At 39.1% G+C, this 22,970-nt stretch overlaps 2 long non-coding RNA genes across 3 annotated transcripts in view; one reads left to right on the plus strand and one right to left on the minus strand.

Moving 5' to 3' along the window:
- LOC115305509 overlaps positions 1-22,970 on the minus strand; it is a 69,316-nt gene that overhangs the window by 24,344 nt on the left and 22,002 nt on the right. The gene's annotated exons all lie outside the window — the stretch shown is intronic.
- LOC115305511 lies at positions 14,039-14,809 on the plus strand. The gene is made up of 2 exons (XR_003914821.1): positions 14,039-14,107; positions 14,695-14,809. It is a non-coding gene; the product is annotated as an uncharacterized LOC115305511 (long non-coding RNA).

The raw sequence follows: 22,970 nt of genomic DNA on the forward strand, positions 1-22,970 counted from the left end.
TTCACTTTTCTCAACTTAAAATTGTTATTGAGGAAGTATCCTAAGGGTGGTGATAATTGAGCTGCACAGTCCATCTGCGTTGTCCAATATGGTAGCCACCAGCCACACATGACTCTCGGGCACTTGAAATGTGGCTAGTCTAGCCTAAGATAGCCTGTTAGTATAAAATACACATGAGCTTTCAAACACTTAGTACAAAAAGAATGTAAATATGCCATGGATAATTTTTTTATGGATTACATAATTAAATGATAACATCATAGGATGTGTTGTGTTAAATGTATTCTTAAAATTAATTTCACCTATTATTTATTTAGCTACTAGAAAGTGTAAGGTTACATACATATGTGGCTTACATAATATTTCTATTAGACTGCTGCTTCAGAACCAGAACCAGAAACCAAGGAGGCGTGTGGAAACAATCCACACAAGCAGATCCTGATCCAGGACCTGGAAGTCCCAAGCATACTCTGCCTCCCTACTGTCTGGGATCTTGCTTTTTCCCGAAACCTGGATGGCCAGGACAAGTCCACAAACTTTAGGTGTCTAGCTCTTCATCCATAAACTCAAGATGATTTTAATGGTGTAGATCTCTCAGGGTGTTATTGAGTAGTAAATGATTTGATACACACAATGATCTCAGAGCAGTGCTTAGGACGTAAGAACTGTTCCACAAATGTTAGCTCGGACTCTTACTATGAAGCTGACACATGAAGGGTGTGAGAGGGGATGCAGGAGAGAGACAATGATGGTTTGGGGGGAAATTGATCCAAAAGGCCATTTTAGGGGCTCCTGGGTGGCTCAGTCAGTTAAGCAGCCGACTCTTGGTTTCTGCTCAGGTCACAATCTCACAGTATGTGAGATCAAACCCCATGACGGGCTCTGTGGTGGCAGTGCAGAGCCCGCTTGGAATTCTTTCTCTCCCACTCCCTCTGCCCCGCCCCCTCTTGCTCTACCTTTCTCAAAATAAATAAATAAACTAAAAAAAAAAAAAAGACCATTATACATATAAGGTAGGGAGGTATTTACCCTTGACCATACAACCAGTTAGTGACCAAGCCAGGGACAGAGCTCAGATACCATGACTCCTGTCCTCACAGTCTTCCCATTGCATCATTATACCTCACCTCCACACCATGGATCTGACCTTCTTCACCCACTTCTGAACCTACATAGCTAAAGGGAAATTTTCATGTTCTTTCAAAACATTGGTTAAGTGCTCTGGCACCACTCTGCTGAGGTCTGCCTCTGTAAGAGCATTAGGGTCTTACCAAGAAATATTCCATCTAATGTCCCAAATCCTCTCTGTGAAGCTAAAATTGAAATACATGAAGACCCTAATGCAAGATACCTCACCATAGTGTAGGTCTGTGATCTCCTTGCTGTTCCTCAAACCCTCCCCCACGCTCCTTCCTTGGACCCAGACCCTTGTCAGCCTCTTCCTACTGCTCCTTCCTTAGCCAGACTCATGACTCACTCCCTAACTCTTTCTAGCCTTTGTTCAAGTGTTATCTTTTCAGTAAGAATTTCCATGATTTCTATTTAAATTTTCAATCTCAGGGGTGCCTGAGTGGCTCAATCCATTAAGCATCTGAATCTCAATTTTGGTTCTGGTAATGATCTCATGGTTCATGAGATCAAGCCTCATGTTTGGCCCTCTGCTGAGCATGGAGCTTGTGTGAAATCTCCTCTCTCTCTCTCTCTCTCTCTCTCTCTCTCTCTCTCTCTCTCTCAAACTAAAGAAATAAAATTTTATTTTTTTAATTTTCAGTCCCTCCTCCCCTTTCTTGCTTAATTTCCCCCCACCATACAAATGATCTTTTAATCTACTACAAAACTTACTAAATTGTTTTTTTGTCTGCCCCTCCTCTCCCTAGAATGTGAGTTCTGTGGGATAAGAATTTCTAAGGCCTAGAATAGAGGTTGGCACAAATAGATGATTAATAAACATTTGTTGAATAAATACAGAATTGATGAGTAAATGTTACAAACATCTGTCCCCCAAATACTTCCTCTTAGAGGGAGAATTATAACTTCCTGGTTAAGAGTAAGATCTCTGGAGACTGATGTGAGTTTGAATCCTGGTGTAGCCACTGACTGGCAATGGAACCTTGGGAAAGCCAATTCACCTCTCTGATCCTTACTTTCATCTGTAAATAAAGAATTCACCCTCTAGAGTGAAGGAGAGTAAATGACACATTGCATACAAAACAAGTATGCCACAGCAAACAAACCGGGTACAAATTAGGCTGGCAAATTATAAATAGTCATTTTCTAAGAATTTTCACTGCCTTGACATTACAAGATGAGGAGATCCAAAGGGGACAGACACTCTGCTTTCACAAATGCACTACCTGTAAACCCTCCAAGGCAAGTATGAGTAACTCATGTTACTTTTGCATAGAACAAATTCATAAAGTAATATTGTCCTGGGTTCTGAAAAGTTCATATTCAAAAAATAGATAGAAGCAGATTGTTGTATAAGATACCCAAAGTCTCTTTAAACTTCAAGGTATATTATTAGGATCCCATCTCTCAGCAGATAAGATTTAGGACTGGCCCAGACAGGGCTACAGACGTTGAACACACTGCTTAGAAATTAAGTAGTTACTTCCCAACTTTTTTTCTTAGACTCTTCCAAGTCCAAAGGGAGGGTTCCTGGACCTCTAGTTTCCTGTCCAGCATGTAGTTGTATGTCCTGTCCTCACAACAGAAACGAAAGCTCAACAAACTGAAAATCAACAACTCTTCTTAGATCTTAGAGAATCGAAGTCACAGGGTCAACCACTTTCCCAGTGTTGGAGAGACAGACTGGTAGATACAGGGGTTCTCAACTTAATGGAGCAGAAACCCAGGAGCAGAAACTCCCACTGGAAGCAGCACAAGGAACAATGGAAATATCCACATGGCTCAGACTTTATTTAGGAAGTCTGTAGGGAAACCTAAAGAAAACAGGAGAGACAAAAACATGGCCAGCAGAGGAAACGTGAGCCTATTACACCTGCAGCTTCCGCACGCAGTACACGGAGAGGCTAACTCCTCATTAAATAAATGCAAAACCTCAGACCCAGTACCTATCCACTTCAATACAAATGTCCAGCTTGCAACAAATATCCATGTGCATTAAAAAAAAAACACACACACAGTTTGAAGAGACAGAGCAAGCAAAGAACTGGGCTCAAATATGGCAGAGGTTGGAATTAGCAGACCAGAATTTGCAATTGAAAGGTATGCAAAGGACTCCGATGGCAAAACTGGAGAAAAGGCAAGAAAAGATGGATAATGTAAGTAAAGAGATGAAAATTCTAAGGAAGAATTGGGAGGAAATGCTAGAAATTTAAAAAAAATATATCATAAATGAAGAATGCCTTAGACAGGCTCATCAGTAGACCAGACTCAGGTGAGGAAAGAGTTGGTGAAATCAAAGACCAGTGAGGTTTCCTTAAAGAATACATTTGTAAAAAGAATAAATGCCAAAGTCCAACATGAATTTAGAAGATCATATCTGAAAAAAGACGCTTGGCATTAGATCAGTTTATTAAACATGAGACTGATTGCTGATTGAATTCGGCAGACTTTAATATCATACTCTTGCATTTGATACAGTAAGCATTGTCCAAATGGAATGTTTATAAAAAATCTTTAATGACAAACATACAATGTTTGCTACTTGATGAAATAATGTCTGTTAGCTGGTGAAATAATTTTTAAGAGGAATGTATATGTTGGAATATTTTCATGAATTACATCTGCTTTTATTTATTTAGGATAAAGCCCTTGTCTTTATTATCTTCTCTTTATTTCTTTTTTATTTTTTTCATTTTAAAGAGAGGGAGAGAGAGAGAATGAATGGGAGGGAGGGGGAGAAAGAGAGAGAGAGAGAGAGAGAGAGAGAGAGAGAGAATCTTAAACAGGCTCCACACTCCATGTGGAGCCTGATGTGGTGCTTGATTCCTCAACCCTGAAATTATGACCTGAGCAGAAATCAAGAGTCGAAGAGCCACCCAGGCACACAATCTCTTTATTTCATTGGACATATATTAGTTCTCCTAATAAAGCTACTTCCTGTAAACTTGTAACATGCAATTCCCTGTAAACTTGTAACATGCAATTCCCTGAGTCTTATAACTTTTAACATTTATCCTGTTGGAATCTAATTCTAAAGTACCTACCCCATCCTCCTTTCCAGTCTCTGTACTCATCTTACACTGTCAACAAACTTGCTACTGCATTTCCTGACTTTCACTTTGTCTTGGAGAAATTCTCCTGGGAAACGGGCCTCACAGGTAAGACAGTGGTTGCTATGAAAGCTCTAAGTAAATATTTGCAATTTGGGCTGAAGTAATAGGACTTCTCTGTTGGAGTCCCCAAGAGAAAGACAAATAGACAAGTTTAATATCTTGAAAATATATAGATATAATATTTATGGAGCTGGTAAAAATGCTACTGAGACAGGTTCCACAAACTTCTCTGGAAGGAGAGAAGTTTGAACCAGTATGCTGAAATTTTATGAAATTTTACTAAATTTTTATATGTGTTTTTCTAATTTGTTTCTGGGAATTATTTACTGAGCATTATGTTATAGCCTACCATTGTATGCACTTCTGCATCATTGTTTTATTATTTATTTTTTAATTTTTATGTTTATTTATTTTTGAGAGACAGAGCACAAGTGGAGGAGAGGCAGAGACACAGAATCAGAAGCAGGCTCCAGGCTCTGAGCTGTCTGTCAGCACAGAGCCCAACATGGGGCTCAAACTCAAGAACCATGAGACCTTCAGATCATGACCTGATCTGAAGTCAGATGCTTAACCAACAGAGCCACCCAGATGCCCCAAGCTAACCTCATTGTATTAAAATAAATGGATGATTATTTTCATAAGGTACTTAATTAAGCAAGGCACTATGTATGGAATATTCAACATCTCCCAACTTAAAAACCACCAAAAGAGGCTCCATGCAGTAGGCCAATATCCTTGTCTAAAACTGTCTCCCACTATGTTCTTTCCATGCCTGTAAAAGGTGCTGCAGCCTTAGGAGACTCATCACGATTCCCTGAACATCCAGGATCTGGGCCTTTACCTTTGAACCCCCCACAACACAGACCCAAATCTTTGGACAAAGAAGTGCTCAATGAACATTTACAGTATTAAGTTGGAGAAGAGAAACAAGACATTTGACTTTCCCAAGGAGGCTGGTGTTGTGACTACTCATCTTCTTCTGATAATAGCACCTACACTTCCTACGAGAAGCTGGCCTGCTCCCTTGCATGCAATCTCGTCAGGACTGTTCTTCCAAATGCCTCCTCCTTTCTGATCAAAGTGTGGGCACTTGACCCCCAACAGGTCAATTGCATTGCCCCTCCCAGAGGTGTTCATCTGAACCAAGGGATTCACTATTTTAAGCTAAGTGGTCTAACCACCTGTTCCCGCTCTAGTCCAGCTGCACTGACTTCTGTGGCTCCTCAAATTCAAAGCCTGTGCTATTGTCCATATCGCTAACCAGAACATTCTTCCCCAGGGCACTCTACAGTGTCCTTGCCCATCTTGTACTAGGGTTTGCTTACATCACCTGCTCAGAGAGAACCTTCCCGGCAGTGCCATCTAAACAGCTCTCTGCCTTTGTCTTGTCATTCTTTATCCCCTTTATTTTTGCTCATGGCCATTTTCACCATATGAAGTTTCTTTGTATGTTTATTGGTTTATTTGTTCTCTCTCTCTCTCACGGCAGATAGTTTCTGTCTTAATTATTGAGCAAACTACTTAGCACATAGTTACTAAAAACCATATTTATTGAATGAGTGAATACTACATAAACCCCATGGAACTTCCCTGGCTCCCATCTTTTCCTAAGTCCAATTGGTTGTTCAGATTTTCTTTTATTTTTCCAATTTATTTCTTTTCTCTTTCTTTCCTATTGTTTTGTTATGCTGAAGATAAAGAATTTAAGCTTCTGATACGGACAGCTGAAGACCCCATCTGACTCAGTTCAAATGCAAAAGTACTTTTTACCTTTGCTCTTATAAAAAGTATCTCACAGCCTTTCTGGCACATGAGTAGCATATAATTTATATGAGTTACCCAGTGCTTTCTTTTCCTACTCTCCTCTAGCAAACCTCAGGGATAACCTGTAGAAGACTAGAAAATATAGTAGGTGCTCAATAAATGTCAGGTGAACACTCTGTGTGAAATGAAAAAGACCCTGATAGACTGCTCCTGACTCTAGAAAAGCACCTTCTCCTGTATGAGAGTCGGGACTCGGCAGGAGGCTCACTGGGGTTGGAGGTGGGGATACCATTCTTAAACTGGTGTTTGGATGGATCCAGGCAGAAAACTGCTTTTAACAAGAAAGCTTACTAACCTTCTCATACCATCTATTCACCTGATGAAAGACCAGAAACTATAAATGTGTGTGTGTGTGACAGGCATCTCTGAGCCTGTCACTATAAGTGGAATCAAAGATGTGAGAGAAGGAATCAATCCAAATGTGAGAAGCGACCAGAGCCAAGCAGGTGTTTGCCCGTCACACAGACATCCATCAGCACAGCAAGAAGCACTCACAGAGGACTTGCTACATGCAAAGCACGAGGCTGGGAACCTAGAGGAATTATGAGTCTGCAATTCCTGGAGTAAACTCCTGCAAAGTCTGGAGTAAACTCCAGGAGGTTACTGGACTGCAGCTGAGACAGTCGGATAATCAATTCATTGCACATCCAAATCATGGATTTTGTATTAAAAGAAACATAGTCCGGTCCAAGAGAGCAATACCAACTTATTGATGCAAACTCATCCACGCATTCATGCACTCATCGATTCAATGTTGTTTGCCTACATGTTCTGTGCTAGATCCTATGGATGCAAAGCATTTATTCCAGCAGGGACAGAGCTGTTACAATGAGTCTGGAAGAGGGAATGATTTCATCTGGAAAAATTCAAAGAAGGTTGCATATAATAGTAGCGAACTTTTACTGACTACTTATCACATATAAGATCTAAGCCTTTCATATGCACTAGCTCATTGATTAAGTATCTTCATATTATATTATTCTTCCGATTAAAGATGGTAATAAATATTTTTCTGAAAAAATTAGGGACATTTACACATAAAAATAAGAGTTGACAACTTTTGAAGGAGTTTTGTATATCAGGAACTGATATTTCAAGTGCTTTATGTGTTTCAGAATATTTACTAAAAAGTCTACCCCCATTTTTACAAAGCCGAAGACCAGAGAATTTTTAATCATTAAATGACAGAAGTAAGATTTGTGTCCAGAAGCTTGTGGCTTTTAATCATTACACCTCACTCCTTTGACATGAATTAAGATATTTGAGCTGGGTCTTGAGGAAGGCATTTGCCTCATGGGTAAAAGAAGAGGCATCCTAAGCAGAGGGAGGATGTACTGGCCTAGTAGGGCTGCCTTACATAACACATTACCACAAACTTGGTGGCTTAAAAGAATGGTGATTTAGGGACACCTAAGTAGCTCAGTACGTTAAATGTCTGCCTTCAGCACAGGTCTTGATCTCCCGGTTTGTGGGTTTGAGTCCCACATGGGGCTTTGTGCTCTCTGTGCAGAGCTCTCTTTGGATCCTCTGTCCTTCTCTCTCTGTTCATGATCTCTCTTTTTCTCTGAAATATAAATAAATAAATAAATTTATATTTAAAAAATGGTGATTCATTTTTGGAGTGGTTCAGTTGGTTAGGTGACCTCAGCTCAGGTCATGATTTCATGGTTTGTGAGTGTGAGCCCTACATTGGGCTCTGTGCTGACAGCTCAGAGCCTGGAGCCTGCTTGGGATTCTGTGTCTTCCTCTCTCTCTGCCCCTCCCCCACTCAAGCTCTGTCTCTGTTTCTTAAAAATGAATAAACGTTAAAAAAACTTAAAAAAAAACAATGGCGATTCATTTTTTCACAGTTCTGGAGACCAGAAATCTAAACTCAACATGTTTTCAGGGTTGGGTCCTTCTGGAGGCTCTGAGAGAATACATTCACTATCTTCCTCCTGACTTCTGATAGTTATGGGCAAACTTCAGCATTCCTTCAGCAATTGAACATGCATTGCTCCAATCTCTGTTTCCATCTTCACATGCCTCTTCCTTCTATTTATCTCTGTGCTTTCTGTCTCTTATAGAATACCCACCATGCATTTAGGGCTGGACCTTAATGTAAGGATACCTCAAGATCTTTAGTTTAATTACATCTTTAATGACCCCTTTTCCACAGGCAGAAACCTCTTTGACCTCATCCACAACACGTCTTACTCAACACATCTTCTTACTCAACATGACTCAACAAAAACAAAAATGAACTATTGGGACCTCAAGATAAAAAGCTTCTGTATAGTGAAGGAAACAATCAGCAAAATTAAAAAGCAAGCAATGGAATGGGAGAAGATATATGCAAATGACATAACCAATAAAGTGTTACCATCCAAAATCTATAAAGAACTTATCAAACTCAACCCCCCCCAAAACGACAAATAATCTAGTTAAAAATGAGCAAAAGACATGAATAGACACTTTTCCAAAGAAGACATCTAAATGGCTAACAGACACATGAAAAAATTCTCAACATCACTCATCATCAGGAAATACAAATTAAAACCACAATGAGATACCACCTCACACCAGTCAGAATGGCTAAAATTGACAACTCAGGCAACAATAGATGTTGGTGAGGATGCAGAGAAAGAGAATCTCTTTTGCACTGCTGGTGGAATGCAAACTGGTGCAGCCACTCCAGAAAACAGTATGGAGATTCCTCAAAAAGTTAAAAGTAGAACTACCCTATGACCCAGCAATTTCACTACTTGGTATATATCCAAGAGATACATACAGATGTGCTGTTTTGAAAGCACCCCAGTGTTTATAGCAGTACTATTTATTGACAATAGCCAAAGTATGAAAAGAGCCCAAATTTCCATCGACAGATGAATGGATACACACACACACACACACACACACACACACACACACACACACACAATGGAGTATTACTCAGCAATCAGAAAGAATGAAATCTTGCCATTGCAATAATGTGGGTGGAACTAGAGGGTATTATGCCAAGTGACATAAGTTGGTCAGAGAAAGACAAATATCAAATGACTTAACTCATATGTGTAATTTAAGATGCAAAACAAATGATCATAAGGGATGGAAGCAGAAAAATATAAAAACAGGGAGGGGCAAAACATAAGAGACTCATAAATATAGAGAACAAAATGAAGGTTGCTGGAGGGGTTGTGGGTGGGGGGGCAGGCTAAATGGGTAAGGGGTATTAATCAAGACGCTTTCTGGGATGAGCACTGGGTGTTACAGATAGGGGATGAATCACTGGAATCTATTCCTGAAATTGTTAACGCATAAAGACCCATGTTCCAAAGAAGCTGGCATTCTAAGATTCTGGGTGAATTTGGGGACCACAGTTCAGAGGACATATGTCACAATGCACATGGAGCCTCAAAGTGCATGGCCCAGCCAGGGAGGATGAAATGCCCCATCCAGCTGGGGAGGTTCAGTAATGCTGCAATGTGGGTGGAGATGGTGCTGGGGTGATGGTGTTGGTTTCAAACTGGGAAGAGCCTTGGCATTCTCCTCCATGCAATAAGGGATCAGGAGCAATTTTTAAGAAAAGATATGACATGATGTGCCTCCTTTGGAGGTTTGTGACCCTAGAAATAAGAAGGAAGATGGACTGGAGTGGAGAGGGAACTAATGGCATGAGCAACAGGGAGCTGGAAGAGTCCTGTCCAAGTGCCATGGTTTCATGGGTTGTTCTGCTGGAGAGAAATGAGCAAAACCCTTAGGCTCAAAAGAGTAACATTTGAACTGAGCATTTACTCCTAAATCTGCTTATAACTCTCAATCTCAACTCCTTTTCTTAGACCCAGCAATATATTCTAATGACATATAGAAAAATAAATAAAACCCTTTTTTACTTTAAATTAATGGGGAGGGGCACCAGATGACTCAATTGGGTAAGTATCTGATTCTTGATTTCCACTCAGGCCATGGTCTCATGGTTCGTGGGATGGAGTTCTGTGTCAGGCTTTGCACTGACAGGACAAACCCTGCTTGGGATTCTCTCTCCTCCCTCTATGCCCCTCCCCTATTTGCATGCAAACTCAGTCTCTTTCTCAAAATAAATAAACATTTAGAAAATAAGTTAATGGGCAAATACTAACCCAACAATTGAAATTTTACCAACTGTGCTGTGATAGATCAAACATTGAATAAGGATATTAATGTCAAAATAGAATGTCAATTGATGTAAACTATAAGATAAGTGGATGATTCCTGAGTCACTGCCCTGGATTAACCATCCCCAAAACAGGTCTATGTCTTCTGATTAGTGGCTTCTACAAACACATATTTGACAAGAAGCTCATAAAATGATTGCACTGCTCCCTCCCATAACTAGTATAAATGCCTAGCATTTGCCAGCTGCATAATAAAACTTCCAATTGCATTCAAATTATTACATTTAAATACTTAAAATTTCATGTTGTCAAAAAAAACAGCAACATTTTTAAAGAGAAATGAATATGGTATAAATATATACTCACTTTTAGAAAAATGTACAGCATGTCATTTCCATAATAATCACATGTCAAGAATGAAATTTCAAGCTAAGAAGGGTATTTCTGTTCACTAGAGATTTTTGCAGACCAGAGCGAGGGTGGTTTCAATTTTGGAGCAAATACTTTAAAATGTTTTCAAAGAGAACCTCTTTTTAAATTTGATTTCTAAGAAAAATGCTTTCTTATTAAAATAATGTCAATGCTTTCTTGCTCCTCATTGATAACAGATCACACTTCTTTTAGAGCATTAATGGCCTATGTTTTATTTCATTATTTGTGCTTCATTTAGCTGCCTTAATAACTTAAGGACAGTTATGCAAAAATCTTCATAATTGCTTCATAGTTGGGCTCTTTTATATTCAAAAGTTTCCACACAGTTTCAGTGCTGTGCAAGAAGAACAAATGATGAATCTTGTCACATTTTCATTATAAATTTGACATTTGGCAAACATATATATAATATATATATGTATGTATATATGTATATATATGTAGATGTCTATTTCATTTTTCTTTTTTTGGAGCTGCTTTATCTTCTCTCTTTTTATTATAATATTTTTAGTTTTAATTCTCAATAGTTTCATGTTAGTTTCTCTAGTCAGGTTTCATTAGATGTAGATTAATAATAAATTTTTCATGAGGCTTCTATAAGATGCTTACAAAATCCATCAGCTCTGCTTTTTGATAGTGAAGTTTAAAAAATGATGGTTAATTTAGAACAGATGTTTCTGTTCCTTTTGGAAAATTCAAAATGTCCATGAATTAATGGATGCATGTACCAGAAAACTACAAAGAAGAGAGAAAAATGGTAGCTCCAAAGTTCAGGTCAACGTTACCATTAGGTGTGTGGGGGATGGGATGGAAGAAGCATTGGGGAGAGCACGTGGGACCTTCTAGGAGATCCCTATTGTTCTTCTTAAGTTGGGAAAGAAACATGTGAGATATCTGTTTCCTTCTTAATCTTTGGATATTTCACATATTTTAGAAATATGTGTTTATATGTGTTCAATATTTAGCAAACAATTTTTACAAAAAGAAGAATCAGATGGAAAAAGACACTAGCTCCTTATAAGAAAGTTGCATACATAGCCAACTTGTTCAACAACCCAACTGAGAGTCCAGTAAATATAACTTTTAAATATCTCTCTATCATTCTAATATTCTCAATCCATTTAAAACTTAAATGTGACCCCCCCCAAAATAACAATTAAAAAAAGGCTTTCAAATTGGGCAAATTTTATCCCTTTGGAAATGTAACCTAGAAAATCATTATTACAGAAAAATTAAAAGAATATACAGGTTCATAAAATATGGAGTGTCTGAACATCTAAGGGAAATACAGTTAGACTTTTGGTTTGTCCAGTTTTGTGGGCTTTCTTTCTAATTTCGTTGCCGTTAGTTGTTTTTGACCAGAACAATCTTTCCCAAAATAAAGAAAACTAGCATGAAGGATATTAGTAGGCATTACATATGAAAGGATTTTGTCATCAGACAATTGTTGGAAATGCTTATTTCAACAAAGTTTAACAGGTTTTATTACCAGACCGTATCAGATTCTTAACATGCTCCCATAGGGTTTTGTTCTGTTTTGTTTACATGTTTATTTATTTATTTTTGAGATACAGAGAGTGTGAGCAGGGGAAGGGCAGAAAGAGAGGGAGACAGAGAATCCCAAACAGGCTCTATGCTGTCATCACAGACTCTTGCAGCGCTTGAATTCACAAATCCTGAGATCAAGATCTGAGCCCAAACCAAGAGCTGGGTGTTTAACCAATTGAGCCAACCAAGTGTCTCTCTTGTAGGTTTTTGTTTTGTTTTTTAAAGTATACATATTTTTGAGAGACATAGAACAGAGGAGGAACAGAGAGAGAAGGGGAGAGAGAGAATCTCAGACTGGCTCTGTGCTATCAGCACAGAGTCCAATGTAGGGCTTGAACTCATGAACTGAGAAATCATTACCTGAGCTGAAACCAAGAGTTGTACAGTTAACCAACTGAACCACCCAGGCTCTCCTCCTCCTTTAGGTTTTAAATCTCTAAGATGGGGACTGTAAAAAGTGTTGATTATTGTATAGGATTCCTACATTTTCTTTCCTAGACTATTTTTCTGGGCCATATTCCACAAAGAGTCATTTTGATGTAGCCAGTAGTCTTATTCTGATAGTTTTGACAATGACTGAAACCTGCTTTCTTGTGTGTGTTAATCTGTGTTAACCAGGATTAGCTTTTTTTTCTTTCCTGTTCTAATTAGTCATAAAGTATGATCACAAATGGGCATTTTGTTTAAAAGCCTAGTTCTCTTCTTTCCTGATACAGGAAGTTTCCACCATATCCTTCACAAACCCCAGGGTAGAAAATTGAAATGTCAAGTGACTCTGGATGGGAGGGACTCAAGAGCCCAGGAGCCTAACTCAATGATTTTGATGCCAAATGCTTCACAATCATCATGACACAAAACCTTCTACTGAGGTCCTATTCTTCACATGTAATGCAGTCTCTATGAAAATATCTCCATTCTACCCACTCATGGTTTTCCATGAATAGGTGTGCCTTTCTCTCTGTCTCCCAGATCAAAATTCAACACGGAAGTCTTTTCTTTAGAAAGGCTATTCTCATTGGACACTAAAAGCAATTATGATCTGGCTACTATTGTGAATATGGCAATGTTGGCAATGACTAAAAACTGTTACTGCTCAAAATTTTCAGTATCTTACGCATGTCTTACGTAAAAGAACTCATCTCTCTTATCATTTCAAATTGGAACTTTTTGGCTAGCCAGTAACAATCATTGCTCAACTCATGAATTATACCCAATATATTCCTATGGAAGGTATCGTGAACAGGCAAACTTAAATTGGATATAACCTACTTCATAGTCCCATGGCTTCTCTCTAGTATGGATAGACTTGACTGTACACAGAAAGACAGCATGCACTCATAGGGAAGTAGATTCAAGAGTTTCAAACAAGAGTAGTTCATAAAGAGGTGTTCTTTACCTGCTAAGAGCATCTAGTAACAAGGATTTTTGCTCTAATTATCAACTGGGGACTAGATTTGAATAATACTAGTAATACCTAATGGAGTCCTTTTACTTTTATCTTTATAGAGATTAAAATGAGACCACTTAAATATATTTCATGAAGTAAGAACAACATATCTTTTAGATAGCAGCCAATTGAAGCATGTATATGTAAATATATTCATACATATTCATGCACACACACACATATAAACACACACTATATATATAGAGTAGGTGTGGGCAAGTATATTTACAGAAAGAAAGAGAGATGCTTTGTCAATTATGCTCAATTCCTTTTCACTACAAAATTGGGGAAATTTTTAATTAGATATAGTTGAAAAAATATACTAGTTACTATCCATACCCTCTTTTTGTTTGTCCAAGCTGGTTTGGCTCCTCTTCTTCTGTTACATTTAGCTCTTTGTCTTCTTCTTTCAGAAAGACCATCATTATATTACCTTCTTGGCATTTGCAGTACAGGTTATTTATATACGATCTCAAAAGTCAGTAAGTATATGAAGTTGAAATATTTCTGAAGCATAATGGAGGAGGGTACTTGTGGGGAAGAGCACTGAGTGTTATATGGAAACTAATTTGACAATAAACTATATTTAAAAAATAATAAAATAAAAAATAAAGAAAGCACCCACTTAGCTAGTGAGTGAACTTAGCCAACAACTGCCCAGCAACTACATCTTCATGAGGTTTTGTTCTTGATGTTTTGTTTCAAAGACAGTGGGTGATGCTCAACATCCTTTAAGCATTTCAATAAACTATGAGCTATAGTTGCATTGGTACTTTTGGGACTGTACTTCCTGTTGCACTAACTGTAAATTTCCCTTCTCTTAATCTACACATTGTCCAGATTTTTTAGAGTTCACCATAGAGCCTTCCACATAGAGAAGATCCTCTGTGCATTTTAACATCCTTTCCATGAGCAGCAGCCTAAAACTTTACTGTTGTGCTATTGGAAGACCAGTAGAGTGGGGTAGACAGACAGGAAGGTATTTTGTGGCTGAGGATCTTCATCCTTCCTATATAAACCTAAGAGAGAATAAAAAAGAAACAACAGTTTCCTTCCCTTTCCCATCTAGAAACCCTGGCTTTCTGGGCTCCAAGAGACACTACAAGCAAGTCCAACAAGAGTAATGGTTAAGAGCTGGTGTACTCTCCTGTCTTATTAGAGTCTCACTTCCTTTGGGCCATGTACAGTATGTTGTATACAAAACAGTTTCAAAATATAAAAAAATAATAGACATTACTAGGGTTGAAGGGAAGGGAAGGGAAGGAAAGGGAAGGGAAGGGAAGGGAAGGGAAGGGAAGGGAAGGGAAGGGAAGGGAAGGGAAGGGAAGGGAAGGGTTGACTGGGTGGCTCAGTCGGTTGAGTGTCCGGCTTTGGCTCAGGTCATGATCTCATGGTTCATGGGTTCAAGCCCCGCATCAGGCTCTGTGCTGACAGATATCTCAGAGCCTGGAGCCTGTCTTCAGATTCTATGTCTCCCCTTCTCTCTGACCCTCCCCTGCTCAAGCTGTCTCTCTCTCTCTCTCTCTCTCAAAAATAAAGAAGACACTTAAAAAATTAAAAAATAATAGACATTAATAAAATCCATGTCTTTCCTGGCAGTTGATATGAAATGGCAGCAGACAACCATAACATGAAATAATATTTTCATGGACAAGTGTTGAGGTAAAAAAACAGAAAGGTGGAATTAGGATAGAGCTTTCCTTTTGTTCTTTGCCCCATAACAAATAATGGTAACACTATCGAGTGCCTCTGTGTGTGTGTGGCCGTGAGCTCAGTGACTTACATGTGTTTAGACAGGGCCCGGCACAGGCACAGGTTCATGAGGACGATTCTACTGTTGTTTCACTGATAATTATACTGAGGAAACTGAGGCCCACAGAGATTAAACAAATTGGTGAAGGTGGAGACAAGATTGGGGACCAGACCTGGCATCTAATTGCTCTGTTCTGTTGCACTGATCCCTGCCCTGTGGTGAGGGCAGAGACAAACAAACAGGAGGGTAACACTGAGATGTTGACACAGTTTGGAGAAAACACCATCAATCCTACAGAACATGATCTGAAGCACTAAACGGGGAAAGTTTAGACCAGAGGAACAAACAAACTCTTAACTCTCACTGGCTGTCCTTTGGCGCTGCATTTCCAAACATACGAAGCCTGGCTATTGGGTCAGACTCCATGCTCATTTGATTCCTACCATGACGAGGTTTCCTGACACTAATTTAATCAAAAGACTTTTATTTTGGCATACATGAAATTACTCCATTATCATTAACATTGTGAACTGATGGAATAACCAAGAGAGGATTTCCAGAACTTGTATTGTGATATCCTTTTCATAAACACAGATATGTCAGAGGAAATCCTAAACCTTGAGTAAAAGTCACAGTTCTATGCATCCTCAGTCTCCCGGGTTTAATCTTAGGGAGCATGTCGTGAATGATTTCTCTAGTCAAATCCTTTCAGACATTCACTATCACCTGCAGGACTAAACTCAAACTCACTGTCCCAGTGTAGCTGACGCGTCTCTCCACACTGAAGGAAGTCTGCCTGCCCCACATGCAGAATGAAGTCAACTTTCATGCATGGAGGAAGCATTTTGGAAGTTTTTCATTTCTCTTTTTTCCAGCTTCTATTAGCAAGGTCTCCTGTTTCAGAAATAAAGCATGAAGTCATGCATTCAATTAATATCATCACGCAGGACTTTCTGTCATCCAGCCTAGATTTATCTTTATGACTTTATCTTCATCAACATGGAATCAGTCAGGGAGCTCATTACACCATCCTTCAGACAGCATGTCTTTGCAACTTTAAACATGCTAGTTACTCTGTTTCAAATCCCCACCTTCCTTTTTGTACCCATGTAGAGACGATTATCATGTGTGTAGTTACTTAACATTTTGAGGCTCCCCTTCTCTGACGGAGACTGGCACATGTTATGAATTATGGCCTGTAAAGTATGAACTAATGAATTCTCTGAGATTCTGACAGGGTGCAGGCCTGGGACCCCTTCTCTGCCACCCAAGTCTTTGATCATGACAGAAACAGCATGAGAACTTAGGTGAACTTGGCACCTTCTCTCTGCAGTTGTGGTCACAGAATCTGTGGGCTCCTAATGAGTGGGGCTCTGTCAGAAAAGAAGCAATGACAGCTTCTCTGGGGAATGTGGTTTAAACTTTAAGCAAAGCCTTGAAGGATGAGAATGAGGGACGCATGGGGAGAACCTAGAGGAAAGAATACCAAGCTTCCAGAAGACTGAATGCCCGATGATAAGCTCTCAGCGAGACAAAAAAGAGAAGACTTTGAAATCACCCCAGGGAAAACCACAGTGATGATTAAAGGCCCATAAATATGAGTCACAGACAAAGGAAAGTGACCAGCCAGGCCTTCATTCCCCTCACAGAGAAAGAGGAAATTAGAAAATAAAGGATTTCATCTGGAATAGCTTCTCTGTTCCACTGAAGTCTCAGAAATGCTTTAGGACTTTATTTTTCCCACTGCAGACCTATCATCTGTGGACACCCTCTGCTGAACCAACCTGGTCCCAGGCCCAAACTGATTACACACAGCAGCTCTACATTCTGGGAAAGTTCCAGTTCATCAAATGAGAGCCCTTGTCGAGTGATCTTCTGAAAGTGCAGGTCACGTTGGCAATAGTTGAAGACTCAGGCCAGCTACAAAATCCCAGGCCCTGACTAAAGGAAGTCCTGAGGTAGAAAACTGACCTGTATGTAACCTAGCACATCCAGAACAGAAATGTCCAAATTCATTCATTTAAAATGGATAAACACAAAGACATCTAGATGGCTAACAGACGCATGAAGAGATGCTCAGTATCACTCATCAACGGGGAAATACAAGTCAAAACCGCAATGAGATATCACCTCACAACCTGTCAGAATGGCTAAAATCAAGAGCGCAAGAAGCAACAAGCATTGGAGAGGGTACAGAGAAACAAGAACCCAAGGCACTGTTGGCAGGAATGTGAATTGGTTCAGCCAGTGTGGAGAACAGTATGGAGGTTCCTCAAAAAATTAAAAGCAGGAATGACATATGTTTCAGTAATCACACTACTGGGCATTTACCAGTGAAAATTAAAACACTAATTTGGAAAGCTACAGCCCTATATTTATTACAGCATTATTTACAATAGCCAAGATATGGAAGCAACCTAAGTGTCCATTGAAAGACAAATGAGTAAGAAAGATGTAATATACACAAAATATTATGCAGCCACAACAAAGGATGAGCGCATGCCATTTTTGACAACATGGATGGCTTTAGAGGTAAGTCACACTGAGAAAGACAAATACCGTATGATTTCATTCATACATGGAATCTAAAAAATGAAACAAATGAAGAACAACAAAGAAACAAAAAGCAAAATCAGACCTATAAGTACAGAGAACAAACTGATGGTTACCAGAGAGGAGGGCAGTGGGGGATGGGCCAAATGGGTAAAGAGTAGTGGAAGACACAGGCTTCCAATGATGGAATAAATAAGTCATGGGGAATAAAAGGCACAGCATAGGGAATACAGTTAATGATATTGTGATAGCATTGTACGGTGACAGACAGTAGCTACACTTGTGATTATTTAGCATAACGTAACATGTAGTATAGTTGAATCCACTAAAATTAATGGAACATTGTGTGTCAACCATACCCAAATATTTTTTTTAATTTTTTTAATGTTTTATTTATTTTTGATACAGAGAGAGACAGAGCATGAGAGGGGGAGGCGCAGAGAGAGAAGGAGACACAGAACCAGAAGCAGGCTCCAGGCTCTGAGCTAGCTGTCAGCACAGAGCCTGACGCGGGGCTCGAACCCACGAACATGAGATCTGACCTGAGCTGAAGTCAGAGGTTTAGCCAACTGAGCAACCCAGGTGCCCCCAAATATTTTTTAATAAAATTAAAAAAAAACACATACCCATTGTGACTTGGATTAGTGTTCTCAAATATTTACAATGGCACCTAGCAAATGGTAGAGGCAACATAACAAGTGCTATTATTAGCAAGTATAATAATTACAATACTGATAATACTTGGGGGTTATTTTCTCTGTACCAGTCAATAGTAATAGATTTTTATATCTTGTCTTATTTAAACTCACAACCACCCTATGAGACAAATACTACTATCATTTCAATTTTTTGTTGAGGAAGTTGAGACTGAATCATACAGTTGCTAAGTTCTGAAATCAGGAGTTGAAATGCCATTATTTTCTTACTCCAGGACCTGTGCTCCTAACCACATGCTGTGTTGGCTCTATCAATTAGACTTGCATTTGGCCAGGATAAATGGATTTTACTAGGTGACTTGGTTAAACAGATAGGATTTTTTTCCCTCTTAGCAAAAAAACCATAGGTAGGTTATATTTTTAAATGCTTCTGCAGATCTCTTCATAATTATTTCACTAGTATCATCTCTTGCTCACAAGATGGTTGCTCATGCTCCAGCCAGGAAGCTTACATTCTAGTCCAGAAGAAACACGGCCATGAAGAGGCAGCACTAGTAAAGTGTACTTGTGTCTTCTTGGTCATAACGGTGTGATGTGCCCACCCCAAAGATTCTAAAGAAGCTGGAAAAGTGGGCATTTGACCTATTCCCATCTTTAGAGCATAAGCAAGTGATGGAGGAAAAATGAAGACTTTGAGTCATAGTGAAGTTTAACCAGAGTTTCCTGCAAGGCAAGGCAGGATAAGACATGATCCATCAGAGAGACATTAAGCCCTGTGGAATGGTGTTTTGGAGAAAGAAGTCTTGTAGGGATTTTAAAAACCAAAACCAAAAAATGCCTCAAAGTCCAAACTGGGCTTGAACTTTTAGTTGAACTTCTAGATTAGTTGAGTCTTAAAGGTAAAGCTGAATCACAGACCACACAGAATCACAAGTTTACCATCAGGCAGTTTTTCTGTCGCCTCTGGTCTGTTCTCTGGGAAGGGTATGTTTTATTCCTTTGGTCTGGGTCCCCGATTGCTTGTCATTTTGTAATTTTCTATATTCCTCAGTTCAGAGTTCTGTACACTCTCATTTACTAAGCCTCAGTTTCACCCGGGGCAAATCATAAGAGGACTAGGACTGGACATCAGATTAGACAAACTATGGCCAGACCAATTTCTCCAGAACTCCTCCTTCAAACGTTGATTTCCATGTGGATCCCCGGGAGAGCACACAGTTAAAACACAGAGTGGATTCAGTAACTACAGGCTGGGGCCGAGATTATGCATTTTAAACAAGCTGCTAGGTGAGGCCAATGATAAAGAAATAACATGTATAGCCACATGGTTCGAGAATGAGGAGTTCTTCCCTGTCCCCAAACCTCCAAAGTGAGTAATGACCATTATTGTTTTTGCTTCCATGACCGAGAAGTTTATTTAAACTAAATTCCCGTTATTGTGTTACAGCATTTCAACAGTCTGTGTATAAGAGACAATCGTCATATACACTGTAACGGGGAGGGTAAGTTTTCCCACTGCCCTGGCTTTTTGAGAGGTTTTCAGCCGGTCCTTCAGGTGCAGGGCTCTCCACTGATACCACCACTGTCCTGCAGGTGTCGCCCTCCATTCCAATTGATCTACCAGTGTCTTCAGTCTTTTTCCTCCAGCTTTATCGAGCTATCAACAAATAAAATTATAAGACCTTCAAAGTGTAAATGTGATGATCTGATGTATGTATGCTTTGTAAAAGGATTCCCCCCACTGAGTTAATTAACACAATCGAGAGATTGTCCACATACCTTGGGTCAGAGAGATTCTGAGAAAAGCGTCAGAGACCTCCATTCCAAAATCAGGGATGCAGAAATAACATATGATGAGAACGAAGAGAATAAACTAGAACAGGAGCTGTAATTTTACCCTGTTTTGAAGCTAACAAGTTGGGTTTCTATAGTTTCACAGATGCCAGCAGGAGATATGGGATTCCCAGGTCAAAGATGAAAGTCATTATCATTCACAGCATACCGGCAGCATGAGCTTCATGTTCATGTTGGTTCTCCTTGTCGCCCAAGATTTGGAGGAGCAATGAGACAGCCTCAGGTATATGCTGTGCCTCAGTGCATCTGAGGAGCCCTAAGATTAGGAACCCCCAAACCTATAAAGAATATATCAGCAAACCTACTTGACCTTTGCTCCAGAGGGAGACATGACTTAATTGCACTGGTCCTGAAATAGATCTGCCCTCTGACCCATTATCTGTTAACTTCTTAAGCTTCTTGCTATACAAATATCCTTCAAAAGATAGTCCAGAGTCTATCCAGATATGCAGATGCTGTGGAGAAATGCCACTGCTCCCAACACAGGCAGATATGAAAAAAAAAAAAAATGAAAGGCAGAGACAGATGGATTATGGGAAAGAAATGGAAATAAGATTTTATATAGGGCTTCTCTTTAGATATGACAGTAATGACAATATTACTGACTTTTTTAGCAACTATTGTGCTTAGCACACGATAAGCCATGTTAGTAATGTGTCTCCCTTTATCTGAAATATCAGTGTGTTTTACACTTGTTAGCAAAGTTCTTTAGGACTTTTTGGGTTGGGGGTGTTCAACAGAAAGAAGGAAGTTATTGGTGATATTTTCCACAGCACTGGTTCCATTACCACAGTACTAAATAAAAACATTAAAGTCTTCAACTTATCATTGCTTTCAATAATCACCTATTGAAAACTCAGTGCTTATCATTTAAGAAGCATTCCCTTAGCAATAAAAACTCTTCACTGCAGCTTCTCTTAATGAAGAGGACGTAGAACACCCTCCCCAATGAGAGACAATGGCGTGAGCGGGAGCAAATACAGCATCCTCAGTAAGTTCCCCACACTGGCAGCAAAATGAAACTCCTGAATAAAAGGCACGTTTACCCTCCCTCTGCCCTCCACCCTCCCTCTGAACTGTTTTAGCGCTCATTGATGTCTGATGATTCTCTTAATAGTACAAGACTACCCTAAGTGTTTCTCACATCTAAAGGAATCTAAAAATCCTCCAAACTCCAAATCAAGAGCTATTATTTTGGCTTCCCCCTTCTTCAGGGCAGCTGGTCCCTGAGGTCGTAAGAGCAGCCAACCCGGTGGAAATTAGATGTCCAAGGACACGGCAGAGGCTACCAAATCAATTTCACATTATGGTACTAGAGGCAAGAAGGTGAAGGCTTGACTCATTGGAGTGGTAAATCCTTGGGTGTTCTTAAAGCTGCCAATCATGAACTCAACTTGGTAAAAATCATCTGGAGAGCTTTAAAGAATGAAAAGAAACTGATACTGTATAGCCTTGAAAGCTGCTATAACAAGAAAAAGGTCAAATTATAGTTGATTGAAGTCCCGGTGGGAATAAGCACCTTTAGAGCTATGATTTTTCACTTCGAGTTCCAGGCTCTATGTTATTTCTCAAGTCTACAACAGCCCACATCTAGTTCCCCACTTTGTTTGATATGCATATTTGTGTGTATGATAGGAAGGGAAAGACCCAAAGCTGTTTTGATCTGTTAAAGAGAAAACATAATTTAATTTGTGTCATTTGAAGAGAGTTTAAAATGGCATCTGGATTCCTTCAATAGGTATCTGCTCCAAAAAAGTGAACATTTTTACAGACTGAAAAGGGGCAAATAATTGAGCTCTGTGAGTTAGAACCCCAGTCACTTTTTTCCGAATAGAAAAGCTAGTTTTACTCACACATATCTTGTTCAATTAAAACTCCCATAGTGATGTGAAGTTTTAAAACTACACTATTAGCTAAGCCTTTAATGTCAGTCTTAATTATTAGAAAATTAATAACATTGAAAAACATTTTTGCACATACTCTGTGGCCTGCTAATTTTGGCCTGGGTTAATACCTCATGCTGTATGGAAAAAGCAGATAAAAGCCAGGAGTGGATGTTGTTTTTAATAAAAATAACAATTTGTCCCAATATTATTTTTAACTAAAATTGGTTGATAAAGGAGAAGTCAAAATAGCATAAATTCAGAGCTTTTTTCTTGGTTCTTAGAAAAACATTTAAGGATCCCTCAATTTCTCTCTCAACAGTTGAGGAATACCATGAATGTAATTTAGCAATAATGAAGGGCCTCAGCTATATTTTTTAGCAAATTATGGATCATTATTATATTCTTCTGAAAGAATCATGAAGATAAGAGTCTGTCTCACTGATCAAACACAAAAAATTGGGGAAAAAAAGATTTTTAATATCAATAAACCAGAAGGATAATTTCAGTCCAAAAAAGGTTAAAAAAATTCTGGTTTGACAGATTCGTTCACACTGAATTTACTGCTTATTGAATTGAATTAGTTCTATCCACTGGTGTTCACATAGCCTGCCTGAGTTGGAATCGCTATTCTACTGGCTGTTTA

The sequence above is a fragment of the Suricata suricatta genome, chromosome 10 (assembly GCF_006229205.1).
Source record: "Suricata suricatta isolate VVHF042 chromosome 10, meerkat_22Aug2017_6uvM2_HiC, whole genome shotgun sequence".
Taxonomy (NCBI): Eukaryota; Metazoa; Chordata; class Mammalia; order Carnivora; family Herpestidae; genus Suricata; species Suricata suricatta.